At 42.8% G+C, this 15,681-nt stretch overlaps 1 protein-coding gene across 1 annotated transcript in view; it reads left to right on the top strand.

Moving 5' to 3' along the window:
* The window catches only part of LOC139416017 (perilipin 1), a 35,676-nt gene that overhangs the window by 16,270 nt on the left and 3,725 nt on the right, over window positions 1–15,681 (top strand). The gene's annotated exons all lie outside the window — the stretch shown is intronic.

Genomic DNA, 15,681 nt, shown 5'->3' with positions numbered 1-15,681 from the left:
TTGCTTAACAAGTCACATGATAGGTTGTCTGGACTGGGCAACTATTGGTAGATTGGTAAATATATAAAAAACTGATATTGAACATTCCTTTTGAGCCTGTTGAAGTTAATTACACTTTGGAAGGTGCATCAATACACGTCCTTCCTAACTCAGTTGCCGGAGAAGAAGGAAACTGCTCAGGGATTTCAGGTTACTTTAAAATAGTTAATGGCTGTGATAAGAGAACTGAAGATGGATCGACAACATTGTAGTTACTCCACAATACTAACCTAATTGTTGACAGAGTGAAAAGAAGGGAGCCTGTACAGTATAAAATATATTCCAAAACATGCATCCTGTTTGCAACAAGGCACTAAAGTAGTACTGCAACATCTGTGGCAAAACATTTCACTTCTTGTCCAGAATACAAAGTGTTATGTTTGGGGCAAATTCAATGCAACACATTACTGAGTACCACTCTCCATATTCAAGAATAGTGGTGGCTGCATTATGTTTTGGGTATGCTTGCAAACGTTAAGGACTGGGGACACAATAAAAAAGAAGTGGAAATTGAGCTGGGCACAGGCAAAATCCTACAATACCTGGTTAAGTCAGCTTTCCACCAGACACTGGAAGCAGGACAATAATCTAAATATAGATAGATATATTTGGTATTTTTAAGTAGAAATGTCGACATGTCCAAAATATGTTTAAACTTAAACAACTAAAAACATATGTAAACTCAGCAAAAAAAGAAACGTCCCCTATTCAGGACCCTGTTTTTCAAAGATAATTCGCAAAAATCCAAATAACTTCCCAGATCGTCACTGTAAAGGGTTTAAACACTGTTTCCCATGCTTGTTCAATGAACCAGAAACTATTAATGAACATGCAACTGTGGAACGGTCGTTAAGACACTAACAGCTTACAGACAGTAGGCAATTAAGGTCACAGTTGTGAAAACAGGACACTAAAGAGGCCTTTCTACTGGCTCTGAAAAACACCAAAAGAAAGATGCCCAGGGTCCCTGCTCATCTGTGTGAATGTGCCTTAGGCATGCTGCAAGGAGGCATGAGGACTGCAGATGTGGGCAGGGCAATAAATTGCAATGTCTGTACTGTGAGACGCCTAAGACAGCGCTACAGGGAGACAGGACAGACAGCTGATCGTCCTCGCAGTGGAAGACCACGTGTAACAACACCTGCACAGGATTGGTACATCCGAACATCACACCTGCGGGAACAGGTACAGGATGGCAACAATAACTGCCCGAGTTACACCAGGAACGCACAATCCCTCCATTGGTGCTCAGGCTGTCCGCAATAGGCTGAGAGAGGCTGGACTGAGGGCTTGTAGGCCTGTTGTAAGCAGGTCCTCACCAGACATCACTGGCAACAACGTCTCCTATGGGCACAAACCCACCGTCGCTGGACCAGACAGGACTGGCAAAAAGTGCTCTTCACTGACGAGTTGCGGTTTTGTCTTACCAGGGGTGATGGTCGGCTTCGCGTTTATTGTTGAATGAATGAGCGTTATACAGAGGCCTGTACTCTGGAGCGGGATCGATTTGGAAATGGAGGATCCGTCATGGTCTGGGGCTGTGTGTCACAGCATCATCGGACTGAGCTTGTTGTCATTGCAGGCAATCTCAACGCTTACAGGGAAAATCTTACAGGGAAAACATCCTCCTCCCTCGTGGTACCCTTCCTGCAGGCTCATCCTGACATGACCCTCCAGCATGACAATGCCACCAGCCATACTGCTCGTTCTGTGCGTGATTTCCTGCAAGACAGGAATGTCAGTGTTCTGCCATGGCCAGCGAAGAGCCCAGATCTCAATCCCATTGAGCACGTCGGGGACCTGTTGGATCAGAGGGTGAGGGCTAGGGCCATTCCCCCCAGAAATGTCTGGGAATTTGAAGGTGCCTTGGTAGAAGAGTTTGATAACACCTCATAGCAAGAACTGGCAAATCTGGTGCAGTCCATGAGGAGGAGCCGAACTGCAGTACTTAATGCAGTTGGTGGCCACACCAGATACTGACTGTTACTTTTGATTTTGAACCCCCCCTTTGTTCAGAGACACATTATTCCATTTCTGTTTGTCACATGTCTGTGGAAATTGTTCAGTTTGTCTGTTGTTGACTCTTATTGTCACGATTGTCATATGGAGTAGACCAAAGCGCAGCGTGGTGTGAATGCATATTTTAATGATTAAACGGAAAACACGAAGTACACCAAACAAACAAACAAGATGAACATGACTGCTAACGAAACACTGTGCTAACGTGCAACATGACATAGACAATAACCCACAAACCACAATACAAAACAGGCTACCTAAATATGGTTCCCAATCAGAGACAACGACAAACCACAATACAAAACAGGCTACCTAAATATGGTTCCCAATCACTGATTGAGAACCATATCGGGCCAAAACACATAGAAACAGACTAACTAGACATGCAACATAGAATGCCCACTCATACCACACCCTGACCAAACAAAACAGAGAAACAAATAACTCAAATAATGGTCAGTGTGACACTTATGTCCACAGGAATATTTACACATGTAAAGTTTGCTGAAAATAAACGCAGTTGACAGTGCGAGGACATCTATTTTTTTGCTGAGTTTATAAAGTGCATTCGGAAAGTACTCAGACCCCTTGACTTTTTCCACATTTTGTTACATTACATCCTTTTTCTAAAATTGATTTTTTTAAATCCCGCATCAATCTAGACACACTATCCCATACTGGCAAAGCAAAAACAGGTTTTTAGATGGTTTTTTTTGTGCTATTTTTTTAAATAAAACGCCCCGGAAGTATCACAAGTATTCAGAGCCTTTACTCATTCCTTTGTTGAATCCCCTTGGGCCGCGATTACTGCCTTGAGTCTTCTTGGGTATGACACTACAAGCCTGTATTTGGGGAGTTACTCCGAATCTTCTCTGCAGATATCTATATCTAGGTTGTGTGTGTGTGTGTGCGTGACTGTTCATGCAAATGTGTGTGTAATCTCCTCAGATCTCTGTGCAGTACCACCAGGCAGATGCCTGACCCTGCTGTTTGCTCGGTTGCCTCTGTGAAAGCCCTCATTATCACCCTGTGCAGAGAGAGATGGCTTACAGAGCTGTCACAATACAGCAGTGTAGCGCTCACTGACAGACAGCTCCAGACCAGAGGCACCCATCTCCTGTCACCTGACTAAGAAAGAGCTTAGATTTATTTAACAAGAAACAGAATAACTGAAACACAAACGAGTGGAATCTTTTCTGTTTATCTTGATTGATCAAATCAAATGTTATTTGTCACATACACATGGTTAACAGAAGTTAATGCGAGTGTAGCGAAATGCTTGTGTTTCTAGTTCTGACAATGCTTTAATAACCAACAAGTAATCTAACCTAACAATTCCACAACTGCTACCTTATACACACAAGTGTAAAGGGATAAAGAATATGTGCATAAAGATAGTGGAGCAAAAAAGTATTTAGTCAGCCACCAATTGTGTAAGTTCTCCCACTTAAGATAAGAGGCCTGTAATTTTCATCATAGGTACACTTCAACGATGACAGACAATGAGGGGGAAAAAAATCCAGAAAATCACATTGTAGGATTTTTAATTAATTTATTTGCAAATTATGGTGGAAAATAAATATTTGGTCACCTACAAACAAGCAAGATTTCTGGCTCTCACAGACCTTTAACTTCTTCTTTAAGAGGCTCCTCTGTCCTCCACTCGTTACCTGTATTAATGGCACCTGTTTGAACTTGTTATCAGTACAAAATACACACCTGTCCACAACCTCAAACAGTCACACTCCAAACTCCACTATGGCCAAGACCAAAGATCTGTCAAAGGACACCAGAAACAAAATTGTAGACCTGCACCAGGCTGGGAAGACTGAATCTGCAATAGGTAAGCAGCTTGGTTTGAAGAAATCAACTGTGGGAGCAATTATTAGGAAATGGAAGACATACAAGACCACTGATAATCTCCCTCGATCTGGGGCTCCACGCAAGATCTCACTCTGTGGGGTCAAAATGATCACAAGAACGGTGAGCAAAAATCCCAGAACCACACGGGGGGACCTAGTGAATGACCTGCAGAGAGCTGGGACCAAAGTAACAAAGCCTACCATCAGTAACACACTACGCCGCCAGGGACTCAAATCCTACAGTGCCAGACGTGTCCCCCTGCTTAAGCCAGTACATGTCCAGGCCCGTCTGAAGTTTGCTAGAGAGCATTTGGATGATCCAGAAGAAGATTGGGAGAATGTCATATGGTCAGATGAAACCAAAATATAACTTTTTGGTAAAAACTCAACTCGTCGTGTTTGGAGGACAAAGAATGCTGAGTTGCATCCAAAGAACACCATACCTACTGTGAAGCATGGCGGTGGAAACATCATGCTTTGGGGCTGTTTTTCTTTAAAGGGACCAGAACGACTGATCTGTGTAAAGGAAAGAATGAATGGGGTCATGTATCGTGAGATTTTGAGTGAAAACCTCCTTCCATCAGCAAGGGCATTGAATATGAAACGTGGCTGGGTCTTTCAGCATGACAATGATCCCAAACACACTGCCCGGGCAACGAAGGAGTGGCTTCGGAAGAAGCATTTCAAGGTCCTGAAGTTGCCTAGCCAGTCTCCAAATCTCAACCCCATAGAAAATCTTTGGAGGGAGTTGAGAGTCCGTGTTGCCCAGCAACAGCCCCAAAACATCACTGCTCTAGAGGAGATCTGCATGGATGAATGGGCCAAAATACCAGCCACAGTGTGTGAAAACCTTGTGAAGACTTGCAGAAAACGTTTGACCTCTGTCATTGCCAACAAAGGGTATATAACAAAGTATTGAGAAACTTTTGTTATTGACCAAATACTTATTTTCCACCATAATTTGCAAATAAATTCATTAAAAATCCTACAATGTGATTTTCTGGATTTTTTTTCTCATTTTGTCTGTCATAGTTGAAGTGTACCTACAGGCCTTGTCTTTTTAAGTGGGAGAACTTGCAAAATTGGTGACTGACTAAATACTTTTGCCCCCCTGTATATGAATGAGTGATGATACAGAACGGCATAGGCGAGATGCAGTAGATGGTATCGAGTACAGTATATACATATGAGAAGAGTAAAGTGGCATAGTTTAAAGTGGCTAGTGATACATGATACATGTATTACATAAAGATGCGTTAGATGATATAGAGTACAGCATATGAGATGAGTAATGTAGGATATGTACATTATATTAAGTGGCATTGTTTAAAGTGGCTAGTGATACATTTTTTTACATACATTTCCATGATTAAAGTGGCTGGACTTGAGTCAGTATGTTGGCACAGCCACTCAATGTTAGTGGTGGCTGTTTAACAGTCTGATGGCCTTGAGATAGAAGCTGTTTTTCATTCTCTCGGTCCCTGCTTTGATGCACCTGTACTGACCTCGCCTTCTGAACGATAGCGGGGTGAACATGCAGTGGCTCGGGTGGTTGTTGTCCTTGACAATCTTTATGGACTTCCTGTGACATTGGGTGGTGTAGGTGTCCTGGAGGGTAGGTAGTTTGCGCCCGGTGATGCATTGTGCAGACCTCACTACCCTCTGGAGAGCCTTGCGGTTGTGGGCGGAGCAATTGCCGTACCAGGCGGTGATACAGCCCGACAGGTGGCTCTCGATTGTGCATCTGTAGAAGTTTGAGTGCTTTTGGTGACGAGCTGAATTTCTTCAGCCTCCTGAGGTTGAAGAGGCGCTGCTGTTCCTTCTTCACAACGCTGTCTGTGTGGGTGGACCAATTCAGTATTTCCGTGATGTGTACGCCGAGGAACTTAACTTACTACCCTCTCCACTACTGTCCCATCGATGTGGATAGGGGGTGCTCCCTCTGCTGTTTCCTGAAGTCCACAATCGTCTCCTTTGTTTTGTTGACATTGAGTGAGGACACCACACTCCAAGGGCCCTCACCTCCTTCCTGTAGGCCGTCTCGCCATTGTTGGTAATCAAGTCTATCACTGTAGTGTCGTCCGCAAACTTGATTATTGAGTTGGAGGCGTGCATGGCCACGCAGTCGTGGGTGAACAGGGAGTACAGGAGAAGGCTCAGAACTCATCCTTGTGGGGCCCCAGTGTTGAGGATCAGCGGGGTGGAGATGTTACCTACCCTCACCACCTGGGGGCGGCCCGTCAGGAAGTCCAGTACCCAGTTGCACAGGGCAGGGTCGAGACCCAGGGTCTCGAGCTTGATGACGAGTTTGGAGGGTACTATGGTGTTAAATGCTGAGCTGGGCAATTTATGCTAGACTAAAAGGACTGCCAGTGTAAAGATTGTAATTGTGCTTGCTTAGCGAGTACCGCTTCCTCCTAATTCGGCTCACCCTCAGGCTCACGCTGAGGCTCAAACCCAGGAACTCTGCTTTCTAACACGTAACCTCCCTCCTGAAGCTTCTTACCAGTTACGCAACGTGAAAAGCTAGCTATTCAGCGGTGCAAGTTGGAACACTTAATGAAATCATCCAGTGTTACCGAAGTAAATTGACTAGCAGTGAATTTACTCTGCACAGTGATTTTTCACCCATTAGATGCAGAAAGAGAGGGGGGCAGGATTATGGTTACCAGCTCCCTCAGTGTCAGTCTAACTGCCTGACCAGCATAGGAAGGTCATAGTGGGTGTGCAGCCACTGCACTTGAGGAACAACTCTGCAGGGGACCTTAATACTCTGCTGGGAAGTATTCAGGCAAAGGGATATTGGATAGATGGCATTTATTTTTATCAATTAACACATTTCTTCAGGTTTTTTCTGCAGCAAAAAGGCCCACTTAGCCTTAACCACACATTCCAGACCCCCTGCTAACCGTTTTAACTCCTTTTATTGGGAGATTGAAAGTCAATGTTAGGACAGGTTGGCATACAATGCCTTAACGTTGGAAAGCATTACAATTTTGGGGATTTTGATTGCAATCTGAGATTAGGCTTAATAAAATTCTGCCTAGTCGGTTATATTAAAGTAATATTCTTTGACAATATCATTTTTTGAATGCACTAACCTCGTAGCTGAGAGGTTCATCTAGCTAGTGGTTAGATGGTAGTTATTTTTTACATTGTATGGCTCCTGTACTGGAGTAAGGTGAGAACTCAATGTTGTCTCAATGGTACATGTATACACTCACTCATAAATTCCACCCTCATGATCTTTTTGGGGGGATCGCATTTTTTTTTGCCCTGGAAATGAATGTAAAGCACCTCAATCATTGGTCTTTAAAACGTTAATGCCTTAGGGTTCCCTTTTGCAACTTGTCAAACAGGACTTGGATGTTATTTGGAGCACCATGGTCCAGTAAGCAGTGAACATTCTTCCCACCCCACTAGTTTTCAATTCTATAGGTACAGACTCCTACAATAATATGATCTTGTTTATATAAAAAATCTTTATCATGCCTAAACATAACTTCCAACTTCAACTGTGTACAACATTAAAACTCGTTTTTCAACCACTCCTCAAATGTATTGTTAAACTATAGTTTTGGCAAGTCTGTTAAGACAACTACTTTGTGCATGACACAAGTAATTTATACATTTAATTGTTTACAGACAGGTTATTTCACATATAATTCACTGTATCGCAATTCCAGTGGGTCAGAAGTTAACATGCACTAAGTTGACTGTGTCTTTAAATGGCTAGGAAAAATCCAGAAAATGTCATGGCTTTAGAAGCTTATAATAGGTTACCTGACATCATTTGGGTCAATTGGAGGTGTACCTGTGTATATATTTCAAGGCCTACCTTCAAACTCAGTGCCTCTTTGCTTGACATCATGGGAAAATCAAAAGAAATCAGCCAAATCTGTAGACCTCCAAGTCCAGATCATCCTTGGGAGCAATTTACAAACGCCTGAAAGTACCACGTTCATCTGTACAAAGAATAGTACGCAAGTATGAACATCATGGGACCATGCAGCCGTCATACCGCTTAGGAAGGGGATGCATTCTGTCTCCTAGAGCTGAACGTACTTTGGTGCGAAAAGTGAAAATCAATCTCAGAATAACAGCAAAGGACCTTGTGAAAATGCTGGAGAAAACAGGTACAAAAGTATCTATATCCACAGTAAAACGAGTCCTATTTTGACATAACCTGAAAGGCCGCTCAGCAAGGAAAAAGCCACTGCTCCAAAACCGCCATAGAAAAGCCATACTACGGTTTGCAACTGCACATGTTGACGAAGATTGTACTTTTTGGAGAAATGTCCTCTGATCTGATGAAACAAAAATAGAACCGTTTGGCCATAATGACCATTGTTATGTTTGGAGGAAAAGGGGGGATGCTTGCAAACTGAAGAACACCATGCCAACCGTGAAGCACGGGGGTGGCAGCATCATGCTGTGGGGGTGCTTTGCTGCAGGAGGGACTGTGGTACTTCAAAAAATAGATGGCATCATGAGGCAGGAACATTATGTGGTTATATTGAAGCAACATCTCTAGACATCAGTCAGAATGTTAAAGCTTGGTCACAAATGGGTCTTCCAAATTGACAATGACCCCAAACATACTTCCAAAGTTGTGGCAAAATGGCTTAAGGACAAAAAGTAAAGGTATTGGAGTGGCATTCACAATGCCCTGACCTCAATCCCATAGAACATTTGTGGGCAGAACTGAAAAATCGTGTGCGAGCAGGGAGGCCTACAAACCTGACTCAGTTACACCAGCTCTGTCAGAAGGAATGGGCCAAAATTCACCCAACTTATTGTGGGAAGCTTGTGGAAGGCTACCCAAAACATTTGACACGAGTTGAACAATTTAAAGGAAATGCTACCAAATACTAATTGAGTTTGTAAACTTCTGACCCACTGGGAATGTGATGAATGAAATAAAAGCTTAAATAAATCATTCTCTCTCCTATTATTCTGACATTTCCCATTCTTAAAACAAATTGGTTATCCTAACTGACGTAAGACAGGGAATTTTTACTAGGATTAAATGTCAGGAATTGTGAAAAACTGAGTTTACATACAACTTAGCCAAATACATTTAAACTTCTGACTTTGTGTGTGTGTGTGTGTGTGTATACTGTACGCTGGATTCATTCAAACTACCAGCATTATTTATACAGTGCCTTGCGAAAGTATTCGGCCCCCTTGAACTTTGTGACCTTTTGCCACATTTCAGGCTTCAAACATAAAGATATAAAACTGTATTTTTTTGTGAAGAATCAACAACAAGTGGGACACAATCATGAAGTGGAACGACATTTATTGGATATTTCAAACTTTTTTAACAAATCAAAAACTGAAAAATTGGGCGTGCAAAATTATTCAGCCCCTTTACTTTCAGTGCAGCAAACTCTCTCCAGAAGTTCAGTGAGGATCTCTGAATGATCCAATGTTGACCTAAATGACTAATGATGATAAATACAATCCACCTGTGTGTAATCAAGTCTCCGTATAAATGCACCTGCACTGTGATTAGTCTCAGAGGTCCGTTAAAAGCGCAGAGAGCATCATGAAGAACAAGAAACACACCAGGCAGGTCCGAGATACTGTTGTGAAGAAGTTTAAAGCCGGATTTGGATACAAAAAGATTTCCCAAGCTTTAAACATCCCAAGGAGCACTGTGCAAGCGATAATATTGAAATGGAAGGAGTATCAGACCACTGCAAATCTACCAAGACCTGGCCGTCCCTCTAAACTTTCAGCTCATACAAGGAGAAGACTGATCAGAGATGCAGCCAAGAGGCCCATGATCACTCTGGATGAACTGCAGAGATCTACAGCTGAGGTGGGAGACTCTGTCCATAGGACAACAATCAGTCGTATATTGCACAAATCTGGCCTTTATGGAAGAGTGGCAAGAAGAAAGCCATTTCTTAAAGATATCCATAAAAAGTGTTGTTTAAAGTTTGCCACAAGCCACCTGGGAGACACACCGAACATGTGGAAGAAGGTGCTCTGGTCAGATGAAACCAAAATTGAACTTTTTGGCAACAATGCAAAACGTTATGTTTGGCGTAAACGCAACACAGCTCATCACCCTGAACACACCATCCCCACTGTCAAACATGGTGGTGGCAGCATCATGGTTTGGGCCTGCTTTTCTTCAGCAGGGACTGGGAAGATGGTTAAAATTGATGGGAAGATGGATGGAGCCAAATACAGGACCATTCTGGAAGAGAACCTGATGGAGTCTGCAAAAGACCTGAGACTGGGACGGAGATTTGTCTTCCAACAAGACAATGATCCAAAACATAAAGCAAAATCTACAATGGAATGGTTCAAAAATAAACATATCCAGGTGTTAGAATGGTCAAAGTCCAGACCTGAATCCAATCGAGAATCTGTGGAAAGAACTGAAAACTTCTGTTCACAAATGCTCTCCATCCAACCTCACTGAGCTCGAGCTGAGGAATGGGAAAAATGTTCAGTCTCTCGATGTGCAAAACTGATAGAACACCAAGCGACTTACAGCTGTAATCGCAGCAAAAGGTGGCGCTACAAAGTATTAACTTAAGGGGGCTGAATAATTTTGCACGCCCAGTTTTTCAGTTTTTTATTTGTTAAAAAAGTCTGAAATATCCAATAAATGTCATTCCACTTCATGATTGTGTCCCACTTGTTGTTGATTCTTCACAAAAAAATACAGTTGTATATCTTTATGTTTGAAGCCTGAAATGTGGCAAAAGGTCGCGAAGTTCAAGGGGGCCGCACTTTCGCAAGGCACTGTATTAAAGTGGAACTTCACCTGCTGATTTAGCCTTGTTTTTGGCTTGCTCCTCAAGAAATGCTGGCGGCCATGGCAGAAGTGAAATGTGAGCTGGCTTGGGGGTGTGGTTTGATTTGGGTGTGTCCTTTGCACCACCAAGACACATCCATCTGTCAACCATGCTCACAGTTGTTTTACCCCCACTTAATCACAACAAACAAACCTCCTACAGATTGAGTTCAAAAACTATTGGCAGATGTATGGTGAGATAAGAGGAAGGGAGCTGCCCAGTGACGCGAGCCTACCAGATGGGTAAATGCATTTTACGCTCGCTTCGAGGCAAGCAACACTGAAGCATGCATGAGAGCACCAGTTGTTCCAGATGACTGTGTTGTCTCACTCTCCGTAGCCAATGTGAGAAAGACCTTTTTAAAACAGGTCAACATTCACAAAGCCGCGGGACCAGATGGCTAACCAGGACTGTACTCAAAGCATGCGCTGCCCAACTGGCAAGTGTCTACACTGACATTTTCAACCTCTCCCTGACCTAGTCTGTAATACCTACATGTTTCAAACAGACTACTGTAGTTCCTGTGCCCAAGAAAGCGAAAGTAACCTGCCTAAATGATTATCGCCCAGTAGCACTCACGTCAGTAGCCATTAAGTGCTTTCGAAGGCTGGTCATGGCTCACATCAACACCATAATGCCGGAAACCCTAGAGCCTCTCCAATTTGCATAACGCCCCAACAGATCCACAGATGAAACATTCTCAATCGCACTCCAAACTGGCCTTTCCCACATGGACAAAAGGAACACCTATGTGAAAATGCTATTCATTAACTACAGGTCAGTGTTCAACACCATAGAGCCCACGGCTCAACACTAAGCTAAGGACCCTGGGACTAAACACCTCCCTCTGCAACTGGATACTGGACTTCCTGATGGGCTACCCCCAGGTGGTAAGGGTAGGCAACAACTCATCTGCCACGCTGATCCTCAACACTGAGGCCCCTCAGGGGTGCGTGCTTAGTCCCCTCCTGTACTCCCTGTTCACCCACGACTGCGTGGCCAGGCATGACTCCAATACCACCATTTAGTTTGCTGACGACACAACAGCGGTAGGCCTGATCACCAACAATGATGAGTCTATAGGGAGGAGGTCCGAGATCTGTCAGTGTGATGCCAGGACAACTACCTCTCCTTCAATGTGAGCAGGACAAATGAGCTGGTCGTGGACTATAGGAAAAGGATGGCTGAACAGTCAGGGAAGGTAATTAACATCGACAGGTGGAGAGTTTCAAGTTCCTTGGTGTCCACGTCACCAACAAACTATCATGGTCCAAACACACCAAGACAGTCATGAGGGCACGACAACACCTTTTCCCCCTCAGGAGACTAAAAAGATTTGGCTTAGGTCCCTAGATCCTCAAAGTTCTACAGCTGCACCATCAAGAGCATCCTGACCAGTTGCATCACCGCCTGGTATGGCAACTGCTTGTTATCTGACCGTAAGGCTCTACAGAGGGTAGTACATACGCCCCAGTTCATCACTGGGGCCAAGCTTCCTGCCATACCTGGCCTATATATTAGGCGGTGTCAGAGGAAGGTCCCAAAAATGGTCAGACTCCAGTCACCCAAGTCATAGACTGTTCTCTCTGCTACCGCACGGCAAGCGGTACTGGAGCATGTGACAAATAATATTTGAATAGGTCAGTAGCCTGTAAAGTAATATAAGAATAATGCAATTGCTGAATTTATGTAGTTAAGAATATCTAAGTGTTTTGATAACTTTCAAATTTTGTAACAGGTCCATGTAGAATAAACAACCCTTATCATAATACCATAGAAGTAGTGTTCTGCTAATATCACAGTGTGCACCTTTCACTTTTCATTGTCAGTCCCAGCCAATACACATACCGTGTCAATCAGCATTTTGTCTGGTGGTAATGGGACTACCTTGACAAACATGTCAGAGTGGTCATCCTGTGTGGTGTCCCGTATATAACAGGAGTTCTCTGATTATGCTGTAGAATATACAGGGTTATTCCCTCCCCATATGTACTGATATCATTCAATTTTTTAAAAAAAAGACAGTACAAGTAAAAGTTTTGTCTAGTAAAAATGTAATGCTGAGTGCCAGGTCTCTCTCCAAGCCAGTCTGGACTTCATCACATCTTGCAAATCTCCATGTGCTGGCTCCATACATGTTTCTGTGAACACATACACATAGTCACTGTTCTATTACCAATGGCAGTTAGGAGAGGTAATCTCTCATGCAAACAGGTATTATGTTGAAGTTTGAACAGATCAGATAACATCTGCCCAATTATGGTCACCCCATCAAACAACCGAGGCTGGTGTCTCGCAAAAACATCTACAATCCTCTCCATCTGTAGAAATAGCTAGTTAAGGCCGAGTTCATCAGTGACACATGGAATGAAAAGGGTGTTACAAATACTGGATTTTTTTTCTGTGCTGTATTATTAGTAATAGACTTCAGTCCCACATTGTGGATGTGTTGAGTGCCACATCTCTCTCCATTCAGAGATGTCAGTATCATGCCTGTCTGTTGGTCATGACTCCATCACATCATCTTGCAAGTGCTGACTCCATAGACACATCTGTGAACACATACAGTCACTCTCTTCTATTACCAGTGATGTCTGACAAACGAACATATACTATGTTGATGTTTGAACAGGTCCGACTAAACCTTCCTAATTCTAGTCTCCCCATCGACGACCGTTGGTAAGCAGTCGAGGTGGGGCTAGAGGTAAGGTATTTGCCAGCGCCCCATTGATGGGCATGGCTTCGTAGATCAGCTCCTGGCCCCTCCATCAAATATACTGGTCGTTCACACACACAAACAGACAGAGACCACAGATTACATGATCAATGGTGGTTATGATTAGCATGGTGAAACTAACCTGATCACTACATTCACCTTTCTATTTCACTTAAGATATCATGATATGTGAAGTGAAATAGAATGGTAAATGAAGAGGTCATGCCGGTTCCATCAGGCTAGGTTATGAAGGTGAACTGGAACAACTTGAAACTGTTTTAACTTTTGACCATGTCAAATGTTACCAACCTGATTTCAAGTGTCCTCCCTGTTCCATTTATAGGATTGCTCAAAGCAAGGGCATGTCTGCGTGATGCTGAGATATCATGATATGGGGAGGGAATACTCTGTTTCATGATCGGCTGTAAACTGGACATCTCTTGAACAACTGCAGCAGGAAATCTTCATAATCAATGTACTTCCTCATCTTATGAGTTGGTGCTGACTGGGGGTGCCTGTGACAGGTGATACAATAGATAGCCAAGTGGTAAATTGCATTACCATCAGTAACACACTACGCCGCCAGGGACTAGGGAAGGGATTGGGTAGCATGAAACAGGGGGTACTTAAACATAAATACCATTCCAGCTAGGTTGGGGGAGGAATGGATTGTGGTTTTAGGTTAACAATCCTTTCTGCTTACTTATGGTTGAAACGACTCAACTTAGCTCTGGGATGTTTAGATAAGGCAGTGAGTGTTTTCCTAGGTTTTCCATTATCTGGTGCTGTCTTCTGAATAGTGATAGATGAAGGTGAGATTTCAGAAGTTAATCTTGATAAGTGTGTGTCTGGAGTGAGCGAGCTAGGGGGTTGGAATAAACTTTTGAACCTGCTTTGTCCTGGTCGATAGGAGAAAGGACATTTTATAACCTGACGAAATATTTTGTATATAAACTGTTGTTCGTGGTTTCATGGCAGCGAGCTCCGAGAATAAATACTATCTAATTTTGATAAGACTGGTCTCTGTCTATTTAATGCAAATAGGAATCTTACAAATTCTTATAAAATGTGATTTAATGTGATTTAATTAATGCACACATATAGGAATTATGAAATTCCCATGACAGCCCTCTAAATCTGTGGAGCAAACAGGTGACTAAACGAAACATGAACTTAGAACTAGATGCTTTGTTAGAACTTGTTAGAACTACAGTTAGAACTAGATGCTTTGTGTCAGCTGAGGGACAAAAAAAGTACAACCAAGTTCATTTATTTTTTATTAAAGACCGCATTTATCCAATCCAAATAGGTACCATGTGCCAGACCAGTTTGTCAGTGACTGTCATATTTTATCATGCCTTTACTGGGTATACATAGGGTCATAATTCTTTAGAAATTTCAGATGAGGAAAGACTAGACCTTGATGTACAATGCCTTCAGAAAGTATTCAGACAAACAAAGCGGTGTAATGGGTTCACACTCAAAAATATATTGCATAAAGCTTACTTCATTATCCAATGCGTACACAGACGTTTTGGCTTTACAGCCACATTCAGTGTGTACAATTGTATTTAATTCAAAGCAGCATTTGTAAAGAACAACAGATGAGCAGCAGATGGTTCTAATCAGGGTTGCCACTCATCTGCCAATCAGGGACCCGGCCCCTCTGGTTTACCTGTATGCAAATTAGTCACAAAAAGATACAGAATTATAGGGTATGGGAGCAGGCACGAAAGGGCAACTCGCAAATACGTCACATCAATTCATGAGAGAGCCCACCACAAAAGACATCAGACAAAGCCATTCATAAATATGTGGGGCTAACTCATAAACAATGTGCAAAACCTGATGTGGAAAGTGTCCTTGTATAAATGTGGCTTAACTTCTCTAGGGTAGGGGGCAGCATTCGGAATTTTGGATGAAAAGCATGCCCAAATTAAACGACCTGCTACTCGGGCCCAGAAGATGTGATATGCATATAACTGGTAGATTGATAGAAAACACTCTAAAGTATCCAAAACTGTTAAAATAGTGTCTGTGAGTATAACAGAACTGATTTAGCAGGCAAGAACCTGAGAAAAATCCATTCAGGAAGTAGTTTTTTTGGGGGTTTTGTAGTTTTCTATTCAATGCCATTACCGTATCCATTGACTTAGGACTCCATTTGCGGTTCCTATGCCTTCCACTAGATGTCTCCAGTCTTTAGAAATCGTTTCAGGCTTGTATT

Source organism: Oncorhynchus clarkii, chromosome 1 (genome assembly GCF_045791955.1).
Source record: "Oncorhynchus clarkii lewisi isolate Uvic-CL-2024 chromosome 1, UVic_Ocla_1.0, whole genome shotgun sequence".
Lineage (NCBI taxonomy): Eukaryota > Metazoa > Chordata > Actinopteri > Salmoniformes > Salmonidae > Oncorhynchus > Oncorhynchus clarkii.
The sequence above is the reverse complement of the archived record's forward strand: the minus strand, read 5'-3'. Positions and strand labels throughout refer to the sequence as shown.